We start from the raw sequence: 27,648 nt of genomic DNA, 5'->3' as shown, positions 1-27,648 counted from the left end.
CAAGCAGAAAGGCCAATATTAATCTCCCACTGTTTTTTTTTTTCAGGGAGAATTTAGATACCAAATTAAAAAAAAAAACACTAGGCTTTCTATGGCCCACTATTTAAGAGAGATGGCACACTCAGGACTGGCAGACAAGCAGAAAGGCCAACATTAATCTCCCACTGATTTTTTTTTTTTTCAGGGAGAATTTAGATACCAAATTAAAAAAAAACACCAGGCTTTCTATGGCACACTATTAAAGAGAGATGGCACACTCAGGACTGGCACACAAGCAGAAAGGCCAATATTAATCTCCCACGTTTGTTTTTATTTTTTCAGGGAGAATTTAGATACCAAATTAAAAAAAAAACACTAGGCTTTCTATGGCCCACTATTTAAGAGAGATGGCACACACAGGACTGGCACTCTAGCAGAAATGCCAATCAATCTCCCACTACTTTTTTTTTTTAGGGAGAATTAAAAAAAAAAAAAGGGACTGTCCTACAATTACTATCTCCCTGCAGTAATCTCAGCCAGGTATGGAAGGCAGCAATAAGAAGGAGTGGACTGCTGCACAAATTAAATCAAATGTGTGGACAAACAAAAAAGATAGCTGTGCAGAAAGGAAGGAACAACAGGATTTGTGCTTTAAAAAAAGCAGTTGGTTTGCACAGCGGCGTACACACAGCAATGCAGCTATCAGGGAGCCTTCTAGGGCAGCCCAATGAGCTACAGCGCTGAGGAAAAAAAATGTAGCTTCCACTGTCCCTGCAAACAAAAGGTGGTGTTGGACAGTGGAAATCGCTACAGCACAAGCAGTTTGGTGGTTAATGGACCCTGCCTAACGCTATCCCTGCTTCTGACAAAGCGGCAGCAACCCCTCCCTATGCTCAGATCAGCAGCAGTAAGATGGCGGTCGGCGGGAACGCCTCATTATAGCCCCTGTGACGCCGCAGACAGCAAGCCAATCACTGCAATGCCCTTCTCTAAGATGGTGGGGACCAGGACCTATGTCATCACGCTGCCCACACTCTGCGTCCACCTTCATTGGCTGAGAAATGGCGCTTTTAGCGTCATTGAAACGCGACTTTGGCGTGAAAGTCGCGTACCGCATGGCCGACCCCACACAGGGGTCGGGTCGGGTTTCATAAAACCCGACTGTGCCAAAAGTCGGCGACTTTTAAAAATGAACGATCCGTTTCGCTCAACCCTAGTGGTCTCCTGAAGCTCTGTTTTTCCTTAGGAGTGTCTTGTACAGTCCTGGGTAATAGGCCTCCATACATCTCCTGGCGATACACCATGCTTAGGGCCACAGTCCGCTATGTCTCCGCACCCGTCCACCACAGGGACCCATAGTAAGAACTGAAGTGGCTCCCTGTATAGGACAATGCAGTCATAGAGGTAAACTGTAAGACACCGCCGAAAAAGACTGGTCAACAGGAGCAGCAAAGTGTACTGCAGGGTCAGTACACAGAGTCAGTGTGCACACACGGGAATGGTGCAGAGAGAGAGTGCACACAGAGGAATGGTGCACAGAGTCAGTGTGCACACACAGGAATAGTGCACAGAGAGAGTGTGCACACAGAGGAATGGTGCGCAGAGTCAGTATGCACACAGAGGAATGGTGCACAGAAAGAGTGCACACAGGAATGGTGCGCAGAGTCAGTGTGCACACAGGAATGGTGCGCAGAGTCTGTGCACACGGGAATGGTGCGCAGAGTCAGTGTGAACACAGAAGATTGGTGCAGTAAGTGTACACACAGAACAATGGTTCACAGAGTCAGTGTGCACACAGGAATGCTGCAGCGTCAGTGTGCACACAGAAGATTGGTGCAGTAAGTGTACACACAGAGAACAACGGTGCACAGAGAGTGTGCACACAGAGGAATGGTGCATAGTCAGTGTTCACACATAGGAATGGTATGCAGAGTCAGTGTGAACACAGAAGATTGGTGCAGTAAGTGTACACACAGAACAATGGTGCACAGAGTCAGTGTGCACATAGGAATGGTGTGCAGAGTCAGTGTGAACACAGAAGATTGGTGCAGTAAGTGTACACACAGAACAATGGTGCACAGAGTCAGTGTGCACACGGGAATGGTGCGCAGAGTCAGTGTGAACACAGAAGATTGGTGCAGTAAGTGTACACACAGAACAATGGTTCACAGAGTCAGTGTGCACACAGGAATGCTGCAGCGTCAGTGTGCACACAGAAGATTGGTGCAGTAAGTGTACACACAGAGAACAACGGTGCACAGAGAGTGTGCACACAGAGGAATGGTGCATAGTCAGTGTTCACACATAGGAATGGTATGCAGAGTCAGTGTGAACACAGAAGATTGGTGCAGTAAGTGTACACACAGAACAATGGTGCACAGAGTCAGTGTGCACATAGGAATGGTGTGCAGAGTCAGTGTGAACACAGAAGATTGGTGCAGTAAGTGTACACACAGAACAATGGTGCACAGAGTCAGTGTGCACATCAGAATGGTGCACAGAGTCAGTGTGAACACAGAAGATTGGTGCAGTAAGTGTACACACAGAACAATGGTGCACAGAGTCAGTGTGCACACAGGAATGGTGCACAGAGTGTGCATGCAGAAGAATGGTGCAGAGTCAGTGTGCACACAGGAATGGTGCACAAAGAGAGTGTGCATGCAGAAGAATGGTGCAGAGTCAGTGTGCACACAGAGGAATGGTGCAGAGTCAGTGTGCACACAGAGGCACAGTGCACAAAGTGAATGCTGAGGAATGGTGCAGAGTCAGTGTGCACACAGGAATAGTGCAGAGTTAGTGTGCACACAGAGGCATGGTGCATAGTCAGTGTGCACACAGGCATGGTGCATAGTCAGTGTGCACACAGAGGAATGGTGCAGAGTCAGTGTGCACACAGAGGCATGGTGCATAGTCAGTGTGCACACAGGCATGGTGCAGTCAGTGTGCCCACAGAGGCATGGTGCACACAGTCAGTGTGCACACAGGCATGGTGCAGAGTCAGTGTGCACACAAGAATGGTGCACAAAGAGAGTGTGCATGCAGAAGAATGGTGCAGAGTCAGTGTGCACACAGAGGTATGCGGACAGTGCAGAGGTCCCTGTATGTGGTCAGCCTGTGGCACTCACCGCTCACGCCTGTAGTCAGTGAGGAGTTTTTCAGCTCTCTGGTGGCCGCTCTTCTCCTCTGGAGGCTTCTCTGTCTTCTAGTTTCGTTTCTGTCCTGTAATGTGAGAGGACACAGGGCTGCTCCTGAACTTCATTCCTTCTTCACACACAGTAGATTATTGCCGTCCACGCCCTGTGCTCCTTCCTGTAGGTCCGAGGTCGCTATGTCCGGCCCTAACCCTGCTACTTCCCCGATGCTCTCGCCCCTTCCAGTGTAGGGTTTCTTCTGGATTAATGGCGCATCACCGTGTGTGAGATTTCGTGATGTGAAACACTGCCAGAACCTCCACCCTGCCCGGAGCGTTATCTATCCTGCCCTGCCATCTTATCGAGTCCTGGCACCAGGCGACGTGATGGTTGTAAAAGATGCAAAGAAGCAGCAGACATGTCTACAAGGAGCCGGACGGACAGTCGTAGCACGGTTCTAAGGCTAGGTTCACACTTGCATTGTGCAGTCCGTTCAACACATACGTTAAACGGACTGCACTAAGGGTAGGTTCCCATTGCGTTAATGGGACCGCGCTAACGGACAGCGTTGCACAGCGAAATTAACGTCGTGCAATGCGTCCGTTAGCGTGCCCATTAACAGCAATGGGGACGCTCATCACTAGCGTCGACTTTGGCACAGCGCTAGCGCAGATGGAGCATCTGCTAGCAGTGACAGACCCGGAAACGCTGCAGCCCGCGTCTCGGGTCCGTCCCTCAATGACGCCACATCGCTAGCGCACACCCATTGTATTTAGTGTTTTGTTTTTTTTTTACATTTACAATGGTAACCAGGGTAAATATCGGGTTACTAAGCGCGGCCCTGCGCTTAGTAACCCGATGTTTACCCTGGTTACCAGTGAACACATTGCTGGATCGGCGTCACACACACCAATTCAGCGATGTCAGCGGGAGATCCAGCGACGAAATAAAGTTCTGGACTTTCCCCAGCGACCAACGATGGCACAGCGGGATCCAGATCGCTGCTGCGTGTCAAACAACGATATCGCTATCCAGGACGCTGCAACGTCACGGATCGCTAGTGATATCGTTGTGAAGTTGCTCAGTGTGACGGTACCTTTACACTATGGCTGGTCCGACTAACTAAAGCAATTGTTACCATCCACCTCTCGTGTCTCCCCTTTTCCTCATAGTTTGTAGCTTGCGAGCAGCAGGGCCCTCACTCCTCTTGGTATCTATTTTGAACTGTGATTTCTGTTATGCTGTAATGTTTATTGTCTGTACAAGTCCCCTCTATAATTTGTAAAGCGCTGCAGAATGTGTTGGCGCTATATAAATAAAATTATTATTATTACCTCAGCGACCAATCAGAGCTCAGCTTTCATGTTAACTCAGTGACCAATCTGAGCTCAGCTTTGCTGTTACCTCAGTGACCTATGAGAGATCAGCTTTCATGTTACCTCAGTGACCAGAGCTCAGCTTTCATTACTCCAGCAACCAATCAGAGCTCAGCTTTTATGTTACCTCAGCGACCAATCAGAGCTCAGCTTTGCTGTTACCTCAGCGACCTATGAGAGCTCAGCTTTCATGTTACCTCAGCAGTGTAAGGAATGGCTGAGTGTCCTTTCTGATCAGAGAGGATTCGTGGCCTCCATCCTGTACAGGACATGTAGTGAGCAGATGTGCGGCCTCCACAGTCACCAGACAGATCGGTGTGTGACTCCTCAGTGCGGTGACCTGAGGCCGGGGTCCGGAGTGTGGGTCTATCTGCCTGAACAAGCGGATATTCATGTCTGGAATGTGTGGCCCCTGACCGTAATAAGACGGCATGACGGGCACAGCCTCAGCCACATACAGGGGGCCAAGAACTGATCGCCTCATCTTAAGTGAACGGACAGAAACTTCTTTTGCTGTCCTCTGTCCTCCTCCTCCCTCCAGAGTCCTGTGTACCCTCTTCCCTCCAGAGTCCTGTGTCCCCCTCCTCCCTCCAGACACCTCTGTCTTCCTCCAGACTCTGGTCCTTCTCCTCCCTCCAAAGTCCTGTGTCGCCCTCCTCCCTCCAGAGTCCTGTGTCCTCCTCCTCCCTTCAGAGTCCTGTATCCCCCAGGGTCCTCTGTCCCCCTCCTCCATCCAGAGTCCTGTGTCCCCCCTCCCTCCAGAGTCCTCTGTCCTCCCTCCAGAGTCCTGTGTCCCCTCCTCCCTCCAGAGTCCTGTGTCCCCCTCCTCCCTCCAGACACCTCTGTCTTCCTCCAGACTCTGGTCCTTCTCCCTCCAAAGTCCTGTGTCGCCCTCCTCCCTCCAGAGTCCTGTGTCCTCCTCCTCCCTTCAGAGTCCTGTATCCCCCAGCGTCCTCTGTCCCCCTCCTCCCTCCAGAGTCCTCTGTCGCCCTCCTCCCTCCAGGGTCCTGTATCCTCCTCCTCCCTCCAGAGTCCTGTGTCCCCTCCTCCTTCCAGAGTCCTGTATCCCCCAGGGTCCTGTATCCTCCTTCTCCCTCCAGAGTCCTCTGTCCTCCTCCTCCCTCCAGAGTCCTGTATCCTCCTCCTGCCTCCAGAGTCCTGTGTCCTCCTCCCTTCAGAGTCCTGTATCCCCCAGGGTCCTCTGTCCCGCTCCTCCCTCCAGAGTCCTCTGTCCCCCTCCTCCCTCCAGAGTCCTCTGTCCCCCTCCTCCCTCCAGGGTCCTTATCCTCCTCCCTCCAGGGTCCTGTATCCTTCTACCTCCAGAGTCCTGTGTCCCCCCTCCCTCCAGAGTCCTGTGTCCCCTCCTCTCTCCAGAGTCCTGTGTCCCCTCCTCCCTCCAGAGTCCTGTATCCTCCTCCTCCCTCCAGAGTCCTGTGTCCCCTCCTCCCTCCAGAGTCCTGTATCCTCCTCCTCCCTCCAGAGTCCTGTGTCCCCTCCTCCCTCCAGAGTCCTGTATCCTCCTCCTCCCTCCAGAGTCCTGTATCATCCTCCTCCTCCCTCCAGAGTCCTGTATCATCCTCCTCCTCCCTCCAGAGTCCTCTGTCCTCCTCCTCCCTCCAGAGTCCTGTGTCCCCTCCTCCCTCCAGAGTACTGTATCCTTCTCCTCCCTCCAGAGTCCTGTATCCTCCTCCTCCCTCCAGAGTCCTGTGTCCCCTCCTCCCTCCAGAGTCCTGTATCCCCCTCCTCCTCCCTCCATACTCCTCTGTCCTCTTCAGACGCCTTAGTTTTACACTTGCCGTGTTTTTTCGGCTTGTTTTTGTGGCCCCGATGCATTTCTATGGGGCCGCAAAAACGGGCCGCAATAATTTCAGGGTGTGTCGTATGGCCGTGAGGGCCGTGAAAAAAGATCGGGCCTGCTCGATAGGGTGTGTGTAGTAACACCGTTTTGTGCGCCAGTCTTGATCAAGGGTGCGCTGGAGTAAGCTGTGCCAAATTCACTAGGCCTACGTTTCTTAATGAGCTCGGTGCACCCCTCAGTTGCCAGGCGTCACTGGCTAGAGTACAATTTTGGCCTGATTTTGGCCTAAATTATAATGAATTTGATGGGCCACACTTGGGCACAACCTCAACTACAAGTGGAGCAAAAATATTGAGACATTTGAAACAGTAATGTCCACGATCAGGATTGCATCAGGATTTTACGCAGGTAAAATCTGCACCAAATCTGCACCTGAGGTCACTGGCAGGTCACCTGCGCTGTCCTTGCGTTGTTTCAGCATTGTAAGGACATGCTGCATTCTGAAAAGACGCGCCACATGTCCGTTTCCGCGGGACAGCCGCATGCGTCTTTTAATGCATAGTGGAGACGGGATTTCATGAAATTCCCTCCACTATGCTGTAACATCTGGACGCTGCGTGTTTGACGATGCGGCTCTGCGCAGCGTTTCCTGAACGTGGAAACATACCCTTATAGTGTACAAGCATACACGTCACTCCGTAGTCCAAATTTCGGTGCTCAGAAAAAGGGTACCAATCCTAATAATTGTTTGAAGAAAAATCTGGCACTCAAAACTAGTATCCAAGCGTATTTATTGAGGTATAACGATCCCAATGTTAATAACGTTTCCGTCTTTACTCAGACCTTCTTCAGACTTGGATATAAACAACAAAACAAAAATCTATAATCAGTTTCATCCTGGGTCCTCCTCCTCCCTCCAAAGTCCTGTATCGCCTCCTCCCTCCAGAGTCCTGTATCCGCCTCCTCCCTTCAGAATCCTGTATCCGCCTCCCTCCAGAGTCCTGTATCTGCCTCCTCCCTCCAGAGTCCTGTATCCTCCTCCTCCCTCCAGAGTCCTGTATCCCCCTCTTCCTCCCTCCAGAGTCCTGTATCCCCCTCTTCCTCCCTCCAGAGTCCTGTATCCCCCTCTTCCTCCCTCCAGAGTCCTGTATCCGCCTCCTCCTCCCTCCAGAGTCCTGTATTGCCTCCTCCCTCCAGAGTCCTGTATCGCCTCCTCCCTCCAGAGTCCTTTATCGCCGCCTCCTCCTCCCTCTAGAGTCCTGTATCGCCTCCTCCTCTCTCTAGAGTCCTGTATCCACCTCCTCCCTCCAGAGTCCTGTATCTGCCTCCTCTCTCCAGAGTCCTGTATCCGCCTCCTCCCTCCAGAGTCCTGTATCCGCCTCCTCCCTTCAGAATTCTGTATCCGCCTCCTCCCTCCAGAGTCCTGTATCCGCCTCCTCCCTCCAGAGTCCTGTATCTGCCTCCTCCCTCCAGAGTCCTGTATCCCCCTCCTCCCTCCAGAGTCCTGTATCCCCCTCTTCCTCCCTCCAGAGTCCTGTATCCCCCTCTTCCTCCCTCCAGAGTCCTGTATCCGCCTCCTCCCTTCAGAATTCTGTATCCGCCTCCTCCCTCCAGAGTCCTGTATCCGCCTCCTCCCTCCAGAGTCCTGTATCTGCCTCCTCCCTCCAGACTCCTGTATCCGCCTCCTCCCTCCAGAGTCCTGTATCCCCCTCTTCCTCCCTCCAGAGTCCTGTATCCCCCTCTTCCTCCCTCCAGAGTCCTGTATCCGCCTCCTCCTCCCTCCAGAGTCCTGTATCGCCTCCTCCCTCCAGAGTCCTTTATCGCCGCCTCCTCCTCCCTCTAGAGTCTTGTATCGCCTCCTCCTCTCTCTAGAGTCCTGTATCCGCCTCCTCCCTCCAGAGTCCTGTATCCGCCTCCTCTCTCCAGAGTCCTGTATCCGCCTCCTCCCTCCAGAGTCCTGTATCCGCCTCCTCCCTTCAGAATTCTGTATCCCCCTCCTCCCTCCAGACTCCTGTATCCGCCTCCTCCCTCCAGAGTCCTGTATCCCCCTCCTCCTCCCTCCAGAGTCCTGTATCCCCCTCCTCCTCCCTCCAGAGTCCTGTATCCCCCTCCTCCTCCCTCCAGAGTCCTGTATCCCCCTCCTCCTCCCTCCAGAGTCCTGTATCCACCCCCTCCTCCCTCCAGAGTCCTGTATCCCCCACCCCCTCCCTCCAAAAGGACCCAGATAAACAATCTGGTAAGCGGCGAGTTTTTATACAGTTACATCTTTTTGATTGGCCATTTCTTTCTTAAGGGAGTTCCAACATGACTACTTTACTCATAATGTTTCCATACTTGTACCCAGTGCGTAATATGTTCATACTAGCAACTCTTGCCAGATCTTTGTTATATATCAGATTGCGCATTTATTATATCCACCGTTTCTGTGGTCATTTTAATTTATCTATGCTGTACCACCTACAATTGTGATCTTTTTGCATTTATAATTTATTTGACTGTAATCTTTGAAACAGATTTAGACCAGAATTTTGGCACAATCTGTTTGATGAATTGTCCTCGTGTTTGTTTTAATCACAATACTTTATTCCTGCCCCTTTGGTGCAGATCTGCTTTTATTACAAGTATATAATGTAATTCGTTATACACAGGGGTATCACTCCCAGATGGGCGGTCATTCACAGAAATAAAGGGGAGAACCTCCACCATTATAGAGGATGAGGACAATTACATTCCTGTCTGGTAAGGAGAGATCCACTCCTCCATAACCTCATGATATTGTGGCCCCAGCTCAGGAATTGGTGTCACTTTGCAACTTTATGTTATAAGCTACAAAGCCAATGAATGTGAACCCCAGAAAGAAGGTGACGTTCTCATTGCCATGCGGCACTGATGGGCCGTTTAATGGCAGGATCTCAATTTTGCTCTTCTTGCAATGTCCTTCTGCATACAACCTTCCATTCTCGGTCCAGCCGGGGACATTAGTCAGCAGGCGATGCACACTATCAGACTTCATCAGGTCATCATTGTCCCACTTCATGCGCTTTTCATTCAGTGGACCTGCAATGTACTTCTCGATGGAGCTCCGATGAATGATCTTTTGAAGGCCATATCCCTTACCCAGAAAGAAGAGCACATTGGTTCTTTTCTTCCTTACTGGGACATTTTTGATTTTTCTCTCATGCAATTCTCGTGCCATCTGCAGAGCATTGGCCAGTATGTTGTCTTTATTGGTGTCTGGTTTATCGTCGACTTTGCCATCTGGCCAGTAGAGCAGGAAGGTGAGGAGGTAGGCGCTCGGCTGGAAGGTCTTTTTAGTGTGAAGAAACCTCTTACCGAGTTTGCGGAACTCCTGCAATGATAACAATTTGGCAGATCCCGGACATACACATCCCAGCGCTATGTGGGACATCATGTAATTGGCCAGATCAGTGTCACCCAGCCCCTGCCGAGTGATGTCTTCTGGGTACAGCGCGATTATATTCTCCAGCTTTTCAGTAGGTCTCTGAGCTTTTGATTCGGACAATATTGACAGAATTGTGGCCACACTTCCTCCTCCCAGCCTATAAATGCTCATCTTGCGGACCAGCTGACTATTAACACCGGCTTCTGTGTTCTCCAGGAAAAACTCAGAGCTAAAGAACTTAGTGAAAACCTTAGTCTTCCTTAGCAGCCACTTTCTAGGATTGTTGACTTGTTCTGTCTTCTTCAGCTGGTCTCTATCTTCCATTTTCTCTAACTGGAAGTAATCCACATCACCTGCTGTGTTGTTCAGCTGTACTCCATCTTCAATGTTATCTAACTGTAAGTAACCCACATTATCCACTATCCACTCCAACGCATTGTAGATATTTTGTTAAAGTCCCTTTAGGCGACTGTGATATTCAAACCACGGCTTCTCAATCTCCTCCGGTATATAATCTGTCAAAAGGTATTTCAGAAGTTCCATGTTCTCTTTCTCTCTGTTCTTGGAGAACACAAGCTGTGATGAAAGCATCTGTAATAATTGGCAGCCGACATCAACTTCTCCGAAAAACGCAGAGTCATTCATACTGTCCCTCTCATTTTTTGCTGCATTTTCTGCTACTGAAACACTCCATGGAAGTAAGACTAAGTTCTATTAATTTTATCACATCCTCTGGAGTAAGGTCATTTTTCTTCCGGTTGAGTAGCAAATTGAACCACCTCTTGTACACCTGACCTTCTGTGTGTAGTATGAAGGAATTACCTGGCAGTTGATGCCTGGCCGTCTCTGCCCAGCTTTTAGCCTCCTCAAACTTCTCATGCATGTAATGCAAGCGGGCCAGCTGCTGAGCAAAGAAGGCATCCTTGTCAAATTGCTTGTATGCGGTTTGCAGGAGCTTGATTGCCTTCTCAGGATTGTGTTCCACTTCACATACATGTTCAATCATGGGCGAGAAGAGTGTATCCACTTTGTCACCTCGGCTCTTTCGGTCGCGCATTAAAAATAAGTCTCTAATAAACTTTATAAAGTCATCTCGACCAAATCTGTGTTGAAGTAGAACTTTCTCATCAAGGAGATCATTGACTATGTCACTTTGAGGACGGTTTTGTGACAGCTGATTTAACACTTCCTTAGCGATCAGAGGATGTATGATGTGGATGGAGCTGATACAAGAATTCTTCTCCCTCAGCTCAATGAACAGGATCCGTGCCTGCTCACTTCTAAAGAGGTAGCTCTTAAAATTACATTGTCGTATTGTATTGTGCTGATCTTTGGTCATGACTCCAAGGCCGAGGAAAGCCTCACAATGTGAAACAGAAATGTAGGAATTCTGGACATAGCAATTGAGCAGCGCAACGTATCTCAGGAGCCGAGTGATGTCAGATGCGTGATCAATTCCTCGAAGAACGTTCTGCACAAAATCCTTCACATATTGTTCATCAAACTCACGACTCATGAGAACAAAGGTGATTATGAACTCTTCTTTGGGAAATTTTTTCTCCAGCTCTGTCACTTTTGTAGAGAACTCCTGCTTTTCCTTCTGGCTGAGCTTATGAGTGATGACAACCGTGTCAGATGCAGACGCTTTAAAAAAATCTTCTGTGACATTTGATCGCTTGCAGCTCATGAGAATGAAACAAGGCTTGGAATAAACAATTTTCTTTACCGCCATGGCTTCCATCAACTCGTGTCTCAGGTCATCCAGGTAGTCTTCTTCGCAATCTTCCACCAGCAACAGGACAGGCAGGCATAAGTTGGGGTCGTTCCCTTCATACTCCCTGAGCTTCACAGCGTGCTGACTAACTATGGAAACAAGGCAAGATGAACTGACGATAGCACATCTTAAAACATTCCTGTTCTTCCACATGACCTGCCGCGCAACTGTACTCCCTCCACTCCCAGGATGGTGGAAAATTTTTATCCTTGCGACTGGCAGCTGGACAGTTTTTTCATACTGAATCCCGTGTAGAATATTCTGGACTTTGTTACATGCATCACGCTCAATAAAATCTCCACACATTTTCTGTTCTGCAAGCCAGAGATGTTTCCAGCTGATTTTGCCTCCTCGATAGAACATCCCTTCCAGATCTCTCACCTCCTTCTTGGCCAGAAGATGAAGATTTTTATCACCGCATTCATTCACGCACAGGATTTCCAGCGAGTGCATTTTCTCTTCATCTGGTGTGTTAAGAACACAGACACCTTTGGATGACACCGGCAGATTTCTATAAGAGTTCCCAATGGGGAAGTGCTCTGGACTGTAGCATTAATGTGACTCAACTGTACCCCAACAATGCTCCTCTGCTCCAGTGTCTCCAGGCTACATGATGCCTTGGCAAGGCTGGCCCATTCCTTGTAATATTCCTTGTTTTCTGCAATACAAATGATGTCTTCCATCCCGCTCATCAGGGCATAGAAGCTGTGGAAAATTTCCACAATGGGCTTCTCCACTGGTGACATCAGTAAAAACACCACAACATAGGTTCCTCTTGGGAAAAGCTCATCACAGATTAGTGACAGTGCCTTCAGCAGATGCTTTTTCTTATTCTTGATCCAGGTATTTTCATCACAAGGCACGTCACCACCTCGGAAATTGCTTCGGCCATTACAGAATATCCAACTGGTTTGATCGAAGAGTCCAAGAGACTTTCTCAGATCACTTAGGCTCATCCTACTGTCACTGGCATAATCTGTCAGGGAATGGATGTTGGGGGCATGGTGTTCCTTGTATGTGGAGCACAGTCCAGACTCATCAGAGTTGGCATCAAAGTCAAATACACAGAAAATCTTTAGGCGCGTGAGGAAATTGAGATTTGCCAGGGAAATCGGTTCCCACTTGTTGGTGACCAGTATATACCAGATGGTGTCATCCATGTATTCTTTGCCTCCAGTAAGGAGGTCTATTTTCTTGGTGATGTCTTCCAGGGTTGTAGTGTCACACAGCGGTATGGTTTCTGCCTTTTCTCTTCTTGCATCCACTTCCTGCAGCCCTTGGATAAACTGCACCATATCATCCTCGGGGACTGGCACAGATTTTGCACCAATTCTGCGGTAATAGCTTTTCTTCTCTAAACTTACTTTGTTGCTCTTTTCATTGAACTTTGGTAAACTTGCTTGGAAAACTCGTCCCTTCACAGAACCCGAGTCAGGCACCACATCCACCTCGACCACAAAGCGCTGATCTTTACAATCTTTATCTACAACTTCGATAAATTTAGGGGTGCAAATACACGCTCTGGCTGCTTCGTGTTCTCCTTTATTAAGACACCTCTCAATATAATCCAGTGCGTCGACGTACATGTCTTGCTCCTTCACCGTGATTCCCATTATCTGTCCATGTATACTGCGTTTGTCTTCTTCGTGGTCCATCACTCCAAAATGTATTGTACCATTAGTCCTCACGTTCATACACACTGAAAGAAGAAAAAAGCACCACTCTATATAGTACCGCACACCACTCATAGGTATATATATATATAAAAAGGAAAACTTTATTGATGCAATAACATTAAAAACATTATAAAAACATCCCCACAAAAACCCGAGAGATCCTGCCGAAAATATCACTAGTCAAGACGTTCATAACATAAACATATGAATATATACGACACAATATAATGCCAAAATAACCTGTACACATTACCATGGTTATAATATAGATACAACTAAATTCTCCCCGCGGGGGTAGCCCATGACAACAGCAATGAACCCTCATATAATGTGTACTAACTGGCTACACTCACCAATGCCTGGGGGTAAAAAAAGGGCCCCTATATGCCAAAGAAATCAATAGCGATGTAATACACACCAGGCTCCCTGCATGGGAAATATAGTGAAATGGGCAGAAAATGATAAGGCTCAAACAAACCTATGGTCAGGCATGGATAGAAGACCCAATAGCAGAAGAATGGACTGCTCACATGGCCCTGGAGAAAGACCGGCACCAAACGGCCTATGCCAGATGAAAAAGATCCAGTCCACAAATGGGCACACACACGGGGAAAGAAAAAAGGACGGCAAGGATCAGTGTGGGGATAAACCCTACGCGTGTCGCCGTTACCAGGACGGCTTCATCAGGGGAAAGTACCCCTGAAAGTACTTTCCCCTGATGAAGCCGTCCTGGTAACGGCGACACGCGTAGGGTTTATCCCCACGCTGATCCTTGCCGTCCTTTTTTCTTTCCCCGTGTGTGTGCCCATTTGTGGACTGGATCTTTTTCATCTGGCATAGGCCGTTTGGTGCCGGTCTTTCTCCAGGGCCATGTGAGCAGTCCATTCTTCTGCTATTGGGTCTTCTATCCATGCCTGACCATAGGTTTGTTTGAGCCTTATCATTTTCTGCCCATTTCACTATATTTCCCATGCAGGGAGCCTGGTGTGTATTACATCGCTATTGATTTCTTTGGCATATAGGGGCCCTTTTTTTACCCCCAGGCATTGGTGAGTGTAGCCAGTTAGTACACATTATATGAGGGTTCATTGCTGTTGTCATGGGCTACCCCCGCGGGGAGAATTTAGTTGTATCTATATTATAACCATGGTAATGTGTACAGGTTATTTTGGCATTATATTGTGTCGTATATATTCATATGTTTATGTTATGAACGTCTTGACTAGTGATATTTTCGGCAGGATCTCTCGGGTTTTTGTGGGGATGTTTTTATAATGTTTTTAATGTTATTGCATCAATAAAGTTTTCCTTTTTATATATATATATACCTATGAGTGGTGTGCGGTACTATATAGAGTGGTGCTTTTTTCTTCTTTCAGTGGGTATGTTATTTTACCATCTCTCTGCACCCCTCATCAACTATTTACAGATTGGTTGTGCGCCGGCACCCTTTTTCATTCACTCACGTTCATACAAGCACAAGCGAATCTGATCACCTCTGAGGCAAATTTCGCCTGAAGTCTGGTGCGGTCCAGCTTAGAGGCAGTAATGAGTGACTTGTACTCATGACAGGGTGTGATCATGTCTTCTACTCCAGATTCTGGAGGAAGTACATGGCCCTTCACATATTTAAAGTTTCCAACTTCTTTATTGAATGGGCGGAAATTAGCAGGAGACACAGAGGATGAGAGCTGAGGCTGGGGGGCGCTGTCGTCTGGATTGATGCCATTTTGAGTCTTCTTTGAGCTTTGCATCTCATCTTTGGGAAGTTTCTGTGGAGAATTCACAAAATCTGACTTTACAGGGGTCTGGACTTCCTCTGGTTGGGAAAAGACCTCACGTGAGTGTCCTGATGCTCCCATTTCCTGTGGAATTTCTACATATTTCTTGTCCTTCTCAGATCTTCGTGGTGTTTTTTGCTCCCCCTTCCTTGGTGAGCAACTCATCCCTCCTATTTAGCAGCAGTTTTATGGGACCATGTTTCATTCCAGCACTTATTAAGAACTGCTCGTCTATTTCATTGAGCACCGGCCCTGAGACTTCCTCCTCGTAGAGCTTGTCAACATACTTCTGGTTTATGGGTATGGACTGGAGCCAGTGCGAGACGTGCTGCTCGGTCCACTCACTCAGAGGCTTCATCTTGTAAGTTAAAGGAAGAAGAGAGAAACTGAGTGTATAGACTAAAGGACAATCAAAGGGTTACTGACCGGTATTTAAAGGGAACCTGTCATGTCCTCAAATGCTATTAACCTACAGATATAGGTTTAATCTGCAGGTTAATGACGTTACGATACTGTCTGGCTGCCTTACTGAAAGCCCGGCTATCAGGTGAAAATGAACTTTATTCCTCCCAGGAGCCACGGATTTTCAGTCATAAAGGCGCACACAGAGTGGCTACAGCCACAGATCACAGCATTGCGTGTGGCCGCTGTAACCACACCCAGCACATTGACAGCTCGCTCTGCAAAGATGCTCTGCAGATCCCTCACATGTACATCGATTGAGAACTGTCAATCAACTACAGCAGTGCTGGGAAGATTTTCAAAGTATATTTTCACCTAAACACCAGAGCGGTCCAAAGACCAATATGCCTGGCTGCAATCGTGCAGCCGAGCTCTGATTCATGCTGCCTGACGTCTGGGCAGCATGAATCACCTGACAGGTTCCCTTTAACACAGTGATCTTGTACTAGCACAACACAAGAAGACAGCGCTGTAGACTAAGGCCTGTTAATACCCAATGTAAATGGAGAATCAGCGACCATTAAGGGGTTAAAAGTGCAATGTGTGCATGAGATTTCACAAAACATATGCGCCTTGCCGGGTCTGTATTCCGCCGCATTGTTTCCATACGTAAAAACCTGTAGAAAAGAATAGGTCAACAGCGCATTGTGTGCATTGACCCTGTTGTGAATTCCGCTCTTGGGCTCCCTCCGGTGGTTGTAAGTGGCACTTTTGTGAGTTCTGCTCTTGGGCTCCCTCTTGTGGTTTCTAGTGGTATGGCTGCTCCTTGGATTTAGCTGTCTTCAGCTGCTTCCATTGATCGTCTTTTCTGCTCGGCTATTTATGCCTGGCTCTTTCCTTCAGCCAGTGCCACTTGTAAATGGTTCCTGGTTGGATTCACATCTCTTTGGATTTCCCTGTTATCCTGACCAGTTCAGCAAAGCTAAGTTTTTGCTTGCTCTTTTCTGTCCATAGATTGTGGACTTATCCGTTCTGTGCTTTCTATATTTGTCCAGCTTATCAGTATGAATTAATTCTGTCTTGCTGGAAGCTCTGGGAAGCAGATTTACCCTTCACACCTTTAGTCAGGTGTGGAGATTTTTGTAAACTCTGCGTGGATTTTTGTAGTGTTTTATACTGACCGCACAGTATTCCATCCTGTCCTATCTATTTAGCTAGACTGGCCTCCTGTGCTCATCCTGGTTTCATTCTGTGTATGTCTTTTCCCTCTCCACTCACAGTCATTATTTGTGGGGGGCTAATCTATCCTTTGGGGATTTTCTCTGAGGCAAGATAGCTTTCCTGCTTCTATCTTTAGGGGTAGTTAGCTCTTAGACTGTGACGAGGTGCCTAGGGAGAGTTAGGAGCATCCCACGGCTACTTCTAGTGTTGTGTTGAGCTTAGGGACTGCGGTCAGTACAGTTACCACTCTCTTCAGAGCTCGTTCCATGTTGCTCCTAGACCACCGTATCATAACAGTACAAGTGGCCAAAAATGAATTAAATGCATCTCAAAAGAAGGAAAAGAAAGTTCTGAACCATTTTTTTTTCTGTGCTCTGGTTTGTCTCTTTTTTCCTCTTGATATCTGGGTGGTTCAGGATATATGCTTTGGCATGGAAGTTCAGGGTTTGTTTTCTCGTGTGGATCAACTTGCTGCAAGAGTACAGAGTATCCAGGACTATGTTGTCCAGACTCCGGCTTTAGAGCCTAGAATTCCTACTCCTGATTTGTATTTTGGGGACAGATCCAAGTTTTTGAACTTTAAAAATAACTGCAAATTGTTTTTTGCTTTGAAACCCCGTTCTTCCGGTGATCCCATTCAGCAAGTAAAAATCATCATATCCTTGCTGCGTGGTGACCCTCAAGACTGGGCTTTTTCTCTTGAAACAGAGGATCCGGCATTATTGAATGTAGACGCATTTTTTCAAGCGCTCGGATTATTGTATGACGAACCTAATTCTGTGGATCATGCAGAAAAAACCCTGTTGACCTTCTGTCAAGGTCAGGAAGCGGCAGAATTATACTGCCAGAAATTTAGAAAATGGTCTGTGCCCACTAAATGGAATGAGGAGGCTCTGGCTGCTATTTTCAGAAAAGGTCTTTCTGAAGCCCTTAAAGATGTTATGGTGGGCTTTCCTACGCCTGCCGGTTTGAACGAATCTATGTCTCTAGCCATTCAGATTGATCAGCGTCTGCGCGAGTGCAAAGCTGTGCACCATATGGCAGTGTCCTCTGAGCAGAGTCCTGAACCTATGCAATGTGATAGGATTTTGACTAGAACAGAACGGCAGGAATTCAGACGTCAGAATAGGCTGTGTTTTTACTGTGGTGATTCTGCTCATGTTATCTCTGATTACCATAAGCGTACTAAGAGAGTTGCTAGGTCTGTTACCATTAGTACTATACAGCCTAAATTTCTCTTATCTGTGACCCTGATTTGCTCATTGTTGTCCTTTTCTGTCATGGCATTTGTGGATTCAGGCGCTGCCCTGAACTTAATGGACTTAGAATTCGCCAGGCGCTGTGGTTTTTCCTTGCAGCCTTTGCAGAGCCCTATTCCTTTGAGGGGTATTGATGCTACACCCTTGGCCAAGGATAAACCTCAGTACTGGACGCAGATGACTATGTACATGGCTCCAGCACATCAGGAAGATTGCCGTTTTCTGGTGTTGCATAACCTGCATGATGTTGTTGTACTGGGTTTTCCATGGTTACAGGAACATAATCCGGTGCTAGATTGGAAAACTATGTCGGTGACTAGTTGGGGTTGTCAAGGGGTACATAGTGACGTTCCTTTGATGTCAATTTCCTCTTCCCCCTCTTCTGAGGTCCCTGAGTTTTTGTCGGATTTCCAGGATGTATTTGATGAGCCCAAGTCCAGTTCCCTTCCACCGCACAGGGACTGTGATTGTGCTATTAACTTGATTCCTGGTTGCAAGTTCCCTAAGGGCCGACTTTTCAATCTGTCTGTGCCAGAACATGCCGCCATGCGGAGTTATGTTAAGGAGTCTTTGGAGAAGGGGCATATTCGGCCCTCTTCGTCACCATTGGGAGCGGGTTTCTTTTTTGTTGCTAAGAAGGATGGCTCCTTGAGACCCTGTATTGATTATCGTCTTCTTAATAAGATCACGGTCAAATTCCAATACCCCTTGCCTTTGCTTACTGATTTGTTTGCTCAGATTAAGGGGGCTAGTTGGTTTACTAAGATTGACCTCCGAGGGGCATATAATCTTGTTCGTATTAAACAGGGTGACGAATGGAAAACTGCATTTAATAAGCCCGAAGGCCATTTTGAATACCTTGTGATGCCATTTGGGCTCTCTAATGCTCCATCTGTGTTCCAGTCTTTCATGCATGATATTTTCCGCAATTATCTTGATAAATTCATGGTCGTATATTTGGATGATATTTTGATTTTTTCCGATGATTGGGAGTCTCATGTGAAGCAGGTCAGGATGGTGTTCCAGATCCTTCGTGATAATGCTTTGTTTGTGAAGGGGTCTAAGTGCCTATTCGGAGTTCAGAAGGTCTCTTTTTTGGGTTTTATTTTTTCTCCCTCGTCTATAGAAATGGATCCTGTTAAGGTCCAAGCTATTCATGACTGGATCCAACCCACATCTGTGAAGGGCCTTCAAAAATTTTTGGGCTTTGCTAATTTCTATCGTCGTTTCATTGCCAACTTTTCCAGTGAGGTTAAGCCCCTTACTGATTTGACGAATAAAGGCGTTGATGTGACGAATTGGTCCTCTGAGGCTGTTGAGGCCTTTCAGGAGCTTAAAAGCCGATTTACTTCTGCCCCTGTGTTGCGTCAGCCGGACGTTTCTCTTCTTTTTCAGGTTGAGGTCGACGCTTCTGAGATTGGGGCAGGGGCCGTTTTGTCTCAGAGAGAGTCTGATGGTTCTTTCATGAAACCGTGTGCTTTTTTTTTCCGGAAAGTTTTCGCCTGCGGAACGCAATTATGATGTCGGCAATCGGGAGTTGTTGGCTATGAAGTGGGCGTTTGAGTGGCGACATTGGCTTGAGGAAGCTAAGCACCGCGTTGTGGTCCTGACCGATCATAAGAATCTGATTTACCTCGAGTCGGCCAAGCGGCTGAATCCTAGACAGGCTCGATGGTCCCTGTTTTTCTCCCGTTTTGATTTTGTGGTCTCGTATCTTCCGGGATTTAAGAATGTTAAGGCTGATGCCCTCTCTAGGAGTTTTTCGCCTGATTCTCCTGGAGTCCTTGAGCCGGTTGGCATTCTTAAGGAAGGGGTGATTCTTTCTGCCATCTCCCCTGATTTGCGGCGGGTGCTTCAGGAATTTCAGGCTGATAGGCCTGACCGCTGTCCTGTGGGGAAGCTGTTTGTTCCTGATGGATGGACAAGTAAGGTGATTTCTGAGGTTCATTGTTCAGTGTTGGCTGGTCATCCTGGGATTTTTGGTACCAGAGATTTGGTTGCTAGGTCCTTTTGGTGGCCTTCCTTGTCGCGCGATGTCCGTGCTTTTGTGCAGTCCTGTGGGACTTGCGCCCGAGCCAAGCCTTGCTGTTCCCGCGCTAGTGGGTTGCTTTTGCCTTTGCCGGTCCCTGAGAGGCCCTAGACGCATATTTCCATGGATTTTATTTCGGATCTTCCTGTTTCCCAGAAGATGTCTGTTATCTGGGTTGTTTGTGACCGGTTCTCTAAAATGGTCCATCTGGTACCTTTGCCTAAGTTGCCTTCCTCCTCAGATCTGGTTCCATTCTTTTTTCAGCATGTGGTTCGTTTGCATGGCATTCCGGAGAATATTGTGTCTGACAGAGGTTCTCAGTTTGTCTCTAGATTTTGGCGGGCCTTTTGTGCTAGGATGGGCATTGATTTGTCTTTTTCTTCGGCGTTTCATCCTCAGACTAATGGCCAAACTGAGCGAACTAATCAGACCTTGGAGACCTATTTAAGATGCTTTGTGTCTGCTGATCAGGATGATTGGGTGTCTTTCTTGCCATTGGCCGAGTTTGCCCTTAATAATCGGGCTAGTTCGGCTACTTTGGTTTCACCTTTCTTTTGTAATTTTGGTTTTCATCCTCGTTTTTCTTCTGGGCAGGTTGAGCCTTCTGATTGTCCTGGTGTTGATTCTGTGGTGGACAGGCTGCAGCAGATTTGGACTCATGTGGTGGACAATTTGACGTTGTCTCAGGAAAGGGCTCAACGTTTTGCTAACCGCCGTCGGTGTGTTGGTCCCCGGCTTCGTGTGTGGGATTTGGTTTGGTTGTCTTCTCGTCATGTTCCTATGAAGGTTTCTTCCCCTAAGTTTAAGCCTCGGTTTATTGGTCCTTATAAAATTTCTGAAATTATTAATCCGGTGTCTTTTCGTTTGGCTTTTCCAGCCTCTTTTGCCATTTATAATGTTTTCCATAGATCTTTGTTGCGGAGATATGTGGTGCCCGTTGTTCCCTCGGTTGACCCTCCTGCCCGCTGTTGGTTGAGGGAGAGTTGGAATATGAGGTTTAGAAGATTTTGGATTCTCGTTTTTCGAGGCGGAGGCTTCAGTATCTTGTCAAGTGGAAGGGTTATGGCTAGGAGGATAATTCTTGGGTTGTTGCCTCCGATGTCCATGCCACCGATTTGGTTCGTGCTTTTCACTTGTCTCATCCTGATCGGCCTGGGGGCTCTGGTGAGGGTTCGGTGACCCCTCCTCAAGGGGGGGGGGGGTACTGTTGTAAACTCCGCTCTTGGGCTCCCTCCGGTGGTTGTAAGTGGCACTTTTGTGAGTTCTGCTCTTGGGCTCCCTCTTGTGGTTTCTAGTGGTATGGCTGCTCCTTGGATTTAGCTGTCTTCAGCTGCTTCCACTGATCATCTTTTCTGCTCAGTTATTTATGCCTGGCTCTTTCCTTCAGCCAGTGCCACTTGTAAATGGTTCCTGGTTGGATTCACATCTCTTTGGATTTCCCTTTTATCCTGACCAGTTCAGCAAAGCTAAGTTTTTGCTTGCTCTTTTCTGTCCATAGATTGTGGACTTATCTGTTCTGTGCTTTCTATGTTTGTCCAGCTTATCAGTATGAATTAATTCTGTCTTGCTGGAAGCTCTGGGAAGCATATTTACCCTCCACACCTTTAGTCAGGTGTGGAGATTTTTGTAAACTCTGCGTGGATTTTTTGTAGTGTTTTATACTGACCGCACAGTATTCCATCCTGTCCTATCTATTTAGCTAGACTGGCCTCCTGTGCTCATCCTGGTTTCATTCTGTGTATGTCTTTTCCTTCTCCACTCACAGTCATTATTTGTGGGGGGCTAATCTATCCTTTGGGGATTTTCTCTGAGGCAAGATAGCTTTCCTGCTTCTATCTTTAGGGGTAGTTAGCTCTTAGGCTGTGACGAGGTGCCTAGGGAGAGTTAGGAGCATCCCACGGCTACTTCTAGTGTTGTGTTGAGCTTAGGGACTGCGGTCAGTACAGTTACCACTTCCTTCAGAGCTCGTTCCATGTTGCTCCTAGACCACCGTATCATAACAGACCCTTAGGAAGAGTATGGAGCATCAGTAAAGATCAGAGGACACCTATTGACCCCTCCCCCTCATTTACATACAGCATCAGATGTCATCACTGTGAGGTCGGCCAATGGCTTTCTGGTTCAGAACTTACCCGCCATCTGTGCAGAGTGCAGGCAGCCTAGTGGTCAGCAGAGAAGGCACAGGGGAACCTGAGGGCAGAATACCAGAGTCAGCAGAGAACTGTCCATACAGTGTTACAGGGGGTGAGGCGTAAAGGTAAAGCACCAACTATACATACAAAGCCCACCTCCCAGTATAACGCTTCTAGGTTCCTTCTGTACTTACTATATATTAGAGATCAGCGGCGCCTTCACTCAGGACACTTTAGTGACCGAATTTCACGCCTTACAAAAGATGAGAGAGACTGTCAGCAAGAAAACACGTTAGTACAAAACCCAGAATTGTGGAAAAAAATAGTATGACACCTAGAACCAGGCAAGGAGAAGAATACTACACCCAGAACCAGTAAAAAAGAAGAATAGGATACCCAGAACCAGGAGAAAAAGAAGTAGGATACCCAGAACCAGGGGGAAAACGAATATGTCACCCAGAACCAGGAAAAATAGGAGTAGGACACCCAGAACCAGGCAAAAAGAAGAGTGTGACACCCAGAACCAGTGAAAAAGAAGAATAGGATACCCAGAACCAGGAGAAAAAGAAGTAGGATACCCAGAACCAGAGGGAAAAACGAATGTGTCACCCAGAACCAGGAAAAAAAGGAGTAGGACACCCAGAACCAGGCAAAAAGAAGAGTGTGACACCCAGAACCAATGAAAAAGAAGAATAGGATACCCAGATCCAGGAGAAAAATAAGTAGGATACCCAGAAACAGGGGGAAAACGAATAAGTCACCCAGAACCAGGAAAAAAAGGAGTAGGACACCCAGAACCAGGCAAAAAGAAGAGTGTGACACCCAGAACCAGTGGAAAAGAAGAATAGGATACCCAGAACCAGAAGAAAAAGAAGTAGGATACCCAGAACCAGGGGGAAAAACGAATATGTCACCCAGAACCAGGAAAAAAAGGAGTAGGACACCCAGAACCAGGCAAAAAGAAGAGTGCAACACCCAGAACCAGTGAAAAAGAAGAATAGGATACCCAGAACCAGGAGAAAAAGAAGTAAGATACCCAGAACCAGGGGGAAAAACGAATATGTCACCCAGAACCAGGAAAAAAAGGAGTAGGACACCCAGAACCAGGCAAAAAGAAGAGTGTGACACCCAGAACCAATGAAAAAGAAGAATAGGATACCCAGATCCAGGAAAAAAAGAAGTAGGATACCCAGAACCAGGGAAAAAGGAGTAGGATACCCAGAATCAGGGAAAAATAACAAATATGTCACCCAGAACCAGGAAAAAAAAGAAGGAGGATACCCAGAACCAGGGGGGAAAAAAGAAAGAAAGAAAGAAAAAAAAAAGAATATGGCACCCAGAACCAGGAAAAAAGGAGTAGGACACCCAGAGCCAGTCAAAAACAAGAATATGACACATAGAACAGGGGAAAAAGAAGTAGGACACCCAAAACTAGAGGAAAAAAAAGAAAAATATGACACCTAAAAACAGGGAAAAAGAAGAATATGACAAGCAAAACAAGGAGAAAAGAGAGTGAGACACCCAGAATCATGGCAAATGAAGAACACAACAGGGAGAAAAAGGATTACGATTCCTATAACCAGGAAAAAGAAGAATACAACATCCAGAGCCAGGAGAAAAGAGCAGGACACCCAGAGCCAGGGAAAAAGAATAATGTGACACCTGGAACTGCGAGAATAAGGAATAGGACACCTATAATCAGGAAAAAGAAGAATAAAACACCCAGAACCAGGAGAAAAAGGAGTGAAACACCCAGAACCAGGGAAAAAGAAGAATACGACACCCAGAAGCAGGAGGAGTATAAGGGTATGTGCACACGTCAGGATTTCTTGCAGAAATTTTCCTGACAAAAACCGGACATTTCTGCCAGAAATCCGCATGCGCTTTTACCGCGATTTTACCGCGATTTTGACAAGTTTTTTGTGCGTTTTTTGTGCGTTTTTTCCCAAATGCATAGAATTGCGGGAAAAACGCAGAAAATCCGCAAAAATAATGAACATGCTCATTTTTTTACCGCAATGCGTTTTTTTTTCGCGGAAAAAAACGCATCCATGTGCACAAAACATCCAGAATGCATTCTAAATGATAGAATGCATAATGTATGCGTTTTTAATGAGTTTTTATAGCGTTTTTAGCGCGAAAAAACGCAAAAAAACCTGTACGTGTGCACATAGCCAAAGGGGTAGGACACCCGGTACCAGGGAAAAGGAAGAATATGACACCCAGAACAAGGAAAAAAAATATGACACCCAGAACCAGGGAAAAAGAAGAATATGAGACTCGGAACCAGGGGTGCACAAAAATATAACCCAAGAAACAGGGGAAAAGAAGACTATGGCACCAAGAATGGAAGAAAAAGGAGGACACCCAGAATAGGGGAAAAGTACAATATGACACCCAAAACCAAGGAGAAAAAGTAGGATGACACCCAGACCTGGAGAAAAAGAATATGACACCCAAAACCAGGGGAAAAAAAAGAGTGGGACACCCAGAACTAGGGGAAAAAGAATATGACACCGAGAACCAGGAGAAAAGGAAGTTAAACACCCAGAACCAGGTAAAAAAGAAGAATGCAACACCCAAAACAGGGAGAAAAACAAGTAGGACTCTCAGAACCAGAGAAAAAGAAAAAAATTACCCTCAGAAACGGAAGAAAGAAGAGTGAGAGACCACGAACCAGGGGGAAAAAAAAAGAATATGACTCTCAGAATTGGGAGAAAAAAAGAATAGAAGAACCAGAACTGGGGAAAAAGAATATGACACCTATAACCAGGTAAAAATAAGAATATGACACCCAGAGCCTCAAGAAAAAGTAGTAGGACACCTATAACCAGGAAAAACAAGAATAGGACATCCAAAACCAGGAGGATTAGTAAGACATCCAGAACCAGGGAAAAAGAATATGAAGAAAAGAAAAAGGAATTCCAGCTCAACGAAGCAGTGAAAAGTAAAAACTAAATACTTTATTCACTTCATGTGAGAAGCAGAGGATAAAACATCAGCACAATATAGGTAAAAAACACTATCTACGCGTTTCATGATTAAGGGTGCTGCGTCACCTGAAACGCGTAGATAGTGTTTTTTACCTATATTGTGCTGATGTTTTATCCTCTGCTTCTCACATGATGTGAATAAAGTATTTAGTTTTTACTTTTCACTGCTTCGTTGAGCTGGAATTCCTTTTTCTTTTCCTGGTTCTGCACGCCTTGACACAGCGTTTCCGTGCTCCGAGCCTCCTGGGACTATTACTGTGGTGAGCTGGATTTCTTTTTTTTTCTGTTATTGTGTAAAAAGAATATGAAACCCAGAACCAGGAGAAAAAAGGAGTACGGCACACACAACCAGGGAGAAGAAGCATATGACACCCAGAATCAGGAGAAAATAAGAACAGGACACCCAAAACCAGCGAAAAAGAAGAATCTGACACCTAAAACAGAGAAAAATTAGTAGGACACTGAGGCAGTGAGGGGGATCATATGCAAGGGTCGATATGTAGCTCCCAGGATGCAGAGGAGGTCCTATTTGACCCGCTGGAATGCCTGTGAGTCACATGGCAAAGTAAAAGTAAGTGAGGACCTGGTCAAGCTAATTGGCCAAGGCAATGTTCAAGAAAACCCATTAAGGGCTTTTATTTTTGAAGCAGACTACAGGATGGTAGTGGGGTGGTCCGCTTTCTCCAAGCTGGGTCTTACAAGTGGCCCATGGCCACAGATTCCAGTTAAAAAACCCGCAGTAAAGGGTTTGGGTGTGTCAGTGTTTGTTTGCAAGTAGTAGAGCAGGTCTCTCTGCAGCGTCCAGCCTGTGTGAGATGACAGAGAGCCAAGAGCAGTGAACGCCTGGGACTCCATATCGTAATATGGTGGTGTAGTCACCCTCGGCAACCGGCCTCGTGTACGAACTGTTGTGACACCCCGGCTGCAATCCAGAGAATACCATGTGCTGTGCAGTGTGTGAGTTGTTTGGACATTAAACACGTTTGCTGTGAACTTTCCTGTGGTTACTGCCTATCTGTCACACTGCACCAACCCTGCTGCACTACAACACCCAGAACCAGGGCAAAAGAAGAATACGACACCCAGAACTGGGAGAAAAAGGAGTAGGATACCTATAACCAGGAAAAAGAAGAACACGACATCCAGAACCAGGAGAAAAAGTACTAGGATACCCAGAACCAGAGAAAAAGAAGAATACGACATCCAGAGCCAGGAGAAAAAGGATTTGGACACCGAGAACCAGGAAAGAAAAAAAGAATACTGTACAACAACCAAAACTGGGGAAAAATAATATGACACCAATAACCAGAAGAGAAAAGAGTAGGACACCCAGAACCAGGGAAAAAACAGAATACAACATCCAGAACCAGGAGAAAAATTAGTAAGACATCCAGAACCAGGGAAAAAGAATACGACACCAAGAATCAGGAGTTAAAGGAGGACACCCAGTTTCAGGGAAAAAGGAAGAATATGACACCCAGAACAAGGAAAAAAATATGACACCCAGAACCAGGGAAAGACAAGAATATGAGACTCAGAACCAGGGGTGCACAAAAATATAATCCAAGAATCAGGGAAAAAGAAGAATACGACATCTAAAACCAGGGGAAAAGAAGAGTGAGATACCCAGAATCAGGGAAAAATAAGATCACAACACCCAGAATTGTGAGAAAAAGGAGCCAAGAGAGGTAAAAACAAGAATGCAACACCGAAAACAGGGAGACAAATTAATAGGACTCCCAGAACTAGGGAAAAAGAATACGACGCTCAGAAACTAGGGAAAAGAAGAGTGAGACACCCAGAACCAATGGTAAAAAAGAATATCACACCCAGAATTGGAAGAAAAAGGAGTAGAACAACCAGAACTGGGGAAATAGAATATGACACCCAAAGCCAGAGGAAAATATGAACATGACACCCAGAACTGCGATAAAAAGGAGTAGGACACCTATAATCAGGAAAAAAAAGAAGAATACGACACCCAGAACCAGGAGGATATAAGAACAGGACACCCAAAACCAAGGAAAATAAGAATGTGTCACCCAAAACAGAGAAAAATTAGTAAGTAAGGACACTCAGAACCTGGGGAAAAGAAGAATACAACACCCAGAATTGGGAGAAAAAGGACCAGGACACCCAGAACTGGGGAAAACAAATGTGACATTCGGTTCTTACCAGACATCTTTCAGATTACCTCTGCAGCCATTCCCCTCCCAGCCTCTTCTGTGCTCTGTATATTTGGGGAGGAAGCCACATTCTCTAACAGTCTCCTCCTCTGGGTTTAGTTTCTCTTTCCTCATGATGACAAGATGGGAGCGGCTGGACACAAAAGGCCAATGATGGCAGCTGAGGCAGAAAACTGACGAGACACACACAGAGAGATAGAGACAGAGATGGACAGAAAAAAATGACACATAGAAAGAGACAGAGATGGACAGAGAGCCAGAGTAAGAGACAGTGACAGAGAGACAAAGAGTGACACAGAGAAAGGGAAGGACAGAAAGACACAGAGACAGAGACAGAGAAAGGGTCAGATGGAACTGCGACCCCTATGGGAAGCCTAGACAGGAAAGAGTGAAGCCTCTGGAGCGCCCCCGTGGGCGACGGGGTACTCGGTACCGGGCCCTTCGGTTCTCAAGGGGGATGTCATGGTGGCTGACCCGGTCCGTGTCTCTCTGTTGTAAATGGGGGGAA

General features: G+C 46.8%; 1 protein-coding gene and 1 pseudogene across 5 annotated transcripts in view; both read right to left on the bottom strand.

Moving 5' to 3' along the window:
- LOC138662788 (sterile alpha motif domain-containing protein 9-like) overlaps positions 1–27,200 on the bottom strand; it is a 62,526-nt gene extending 35,326 nt beyond the window's left edge. The window contains exons 1-4 of one of the 5 annotated variants that reach the window (XM_069748723.1): positions 27,130–27,200; positions 22,156–22,214; positions 21,962–22,019; positions 3,105–3,198 (exon numbers count right to left, since the gene is read on the bottom strand). The gene's annotated coding sequence lies outside the window, so the exon portion shown is untranslated. Of the gene's footprint in view, positions 1–3,104; positions 3,199–21,961; positions 22,020–22,155; positions 22,235–27,129 lie in introns of all 5 variants that reach the window. The other 4 variants (XM_069748722.1, XM_069748724.1, XM_069748725.1 and 1 more) reach the window with 4 other exon arrangements.
- LOC138666335 (sterile alpha motif domain-containing protein 9-like) lies at positions 8,517–13,155 on the bottom strand (annotated as a pseudogene).
- Positions 27,201–27,648: the final 448 nt, after the last annotated feature.

This window comes from Ranitomeya imitator, chromosome 2 (assembly GCF_032444005.1).
Source record: "Ranitomeya imitator isolate aRanImi1 chromosome 2, aRanImi1.pri, whole genome shotgun sequence".
Lineage (NCBI taxonomy): Eukaryota > Metazoa > Chordata > Amphibia > Anura > Dendrobatidae > Ranitomeya > Ranitomeya imitator.
Note: the sequence above shows the minus strand (reverse complement) of the source record. Positions and strands in the feature narration are given on the sequence as shown.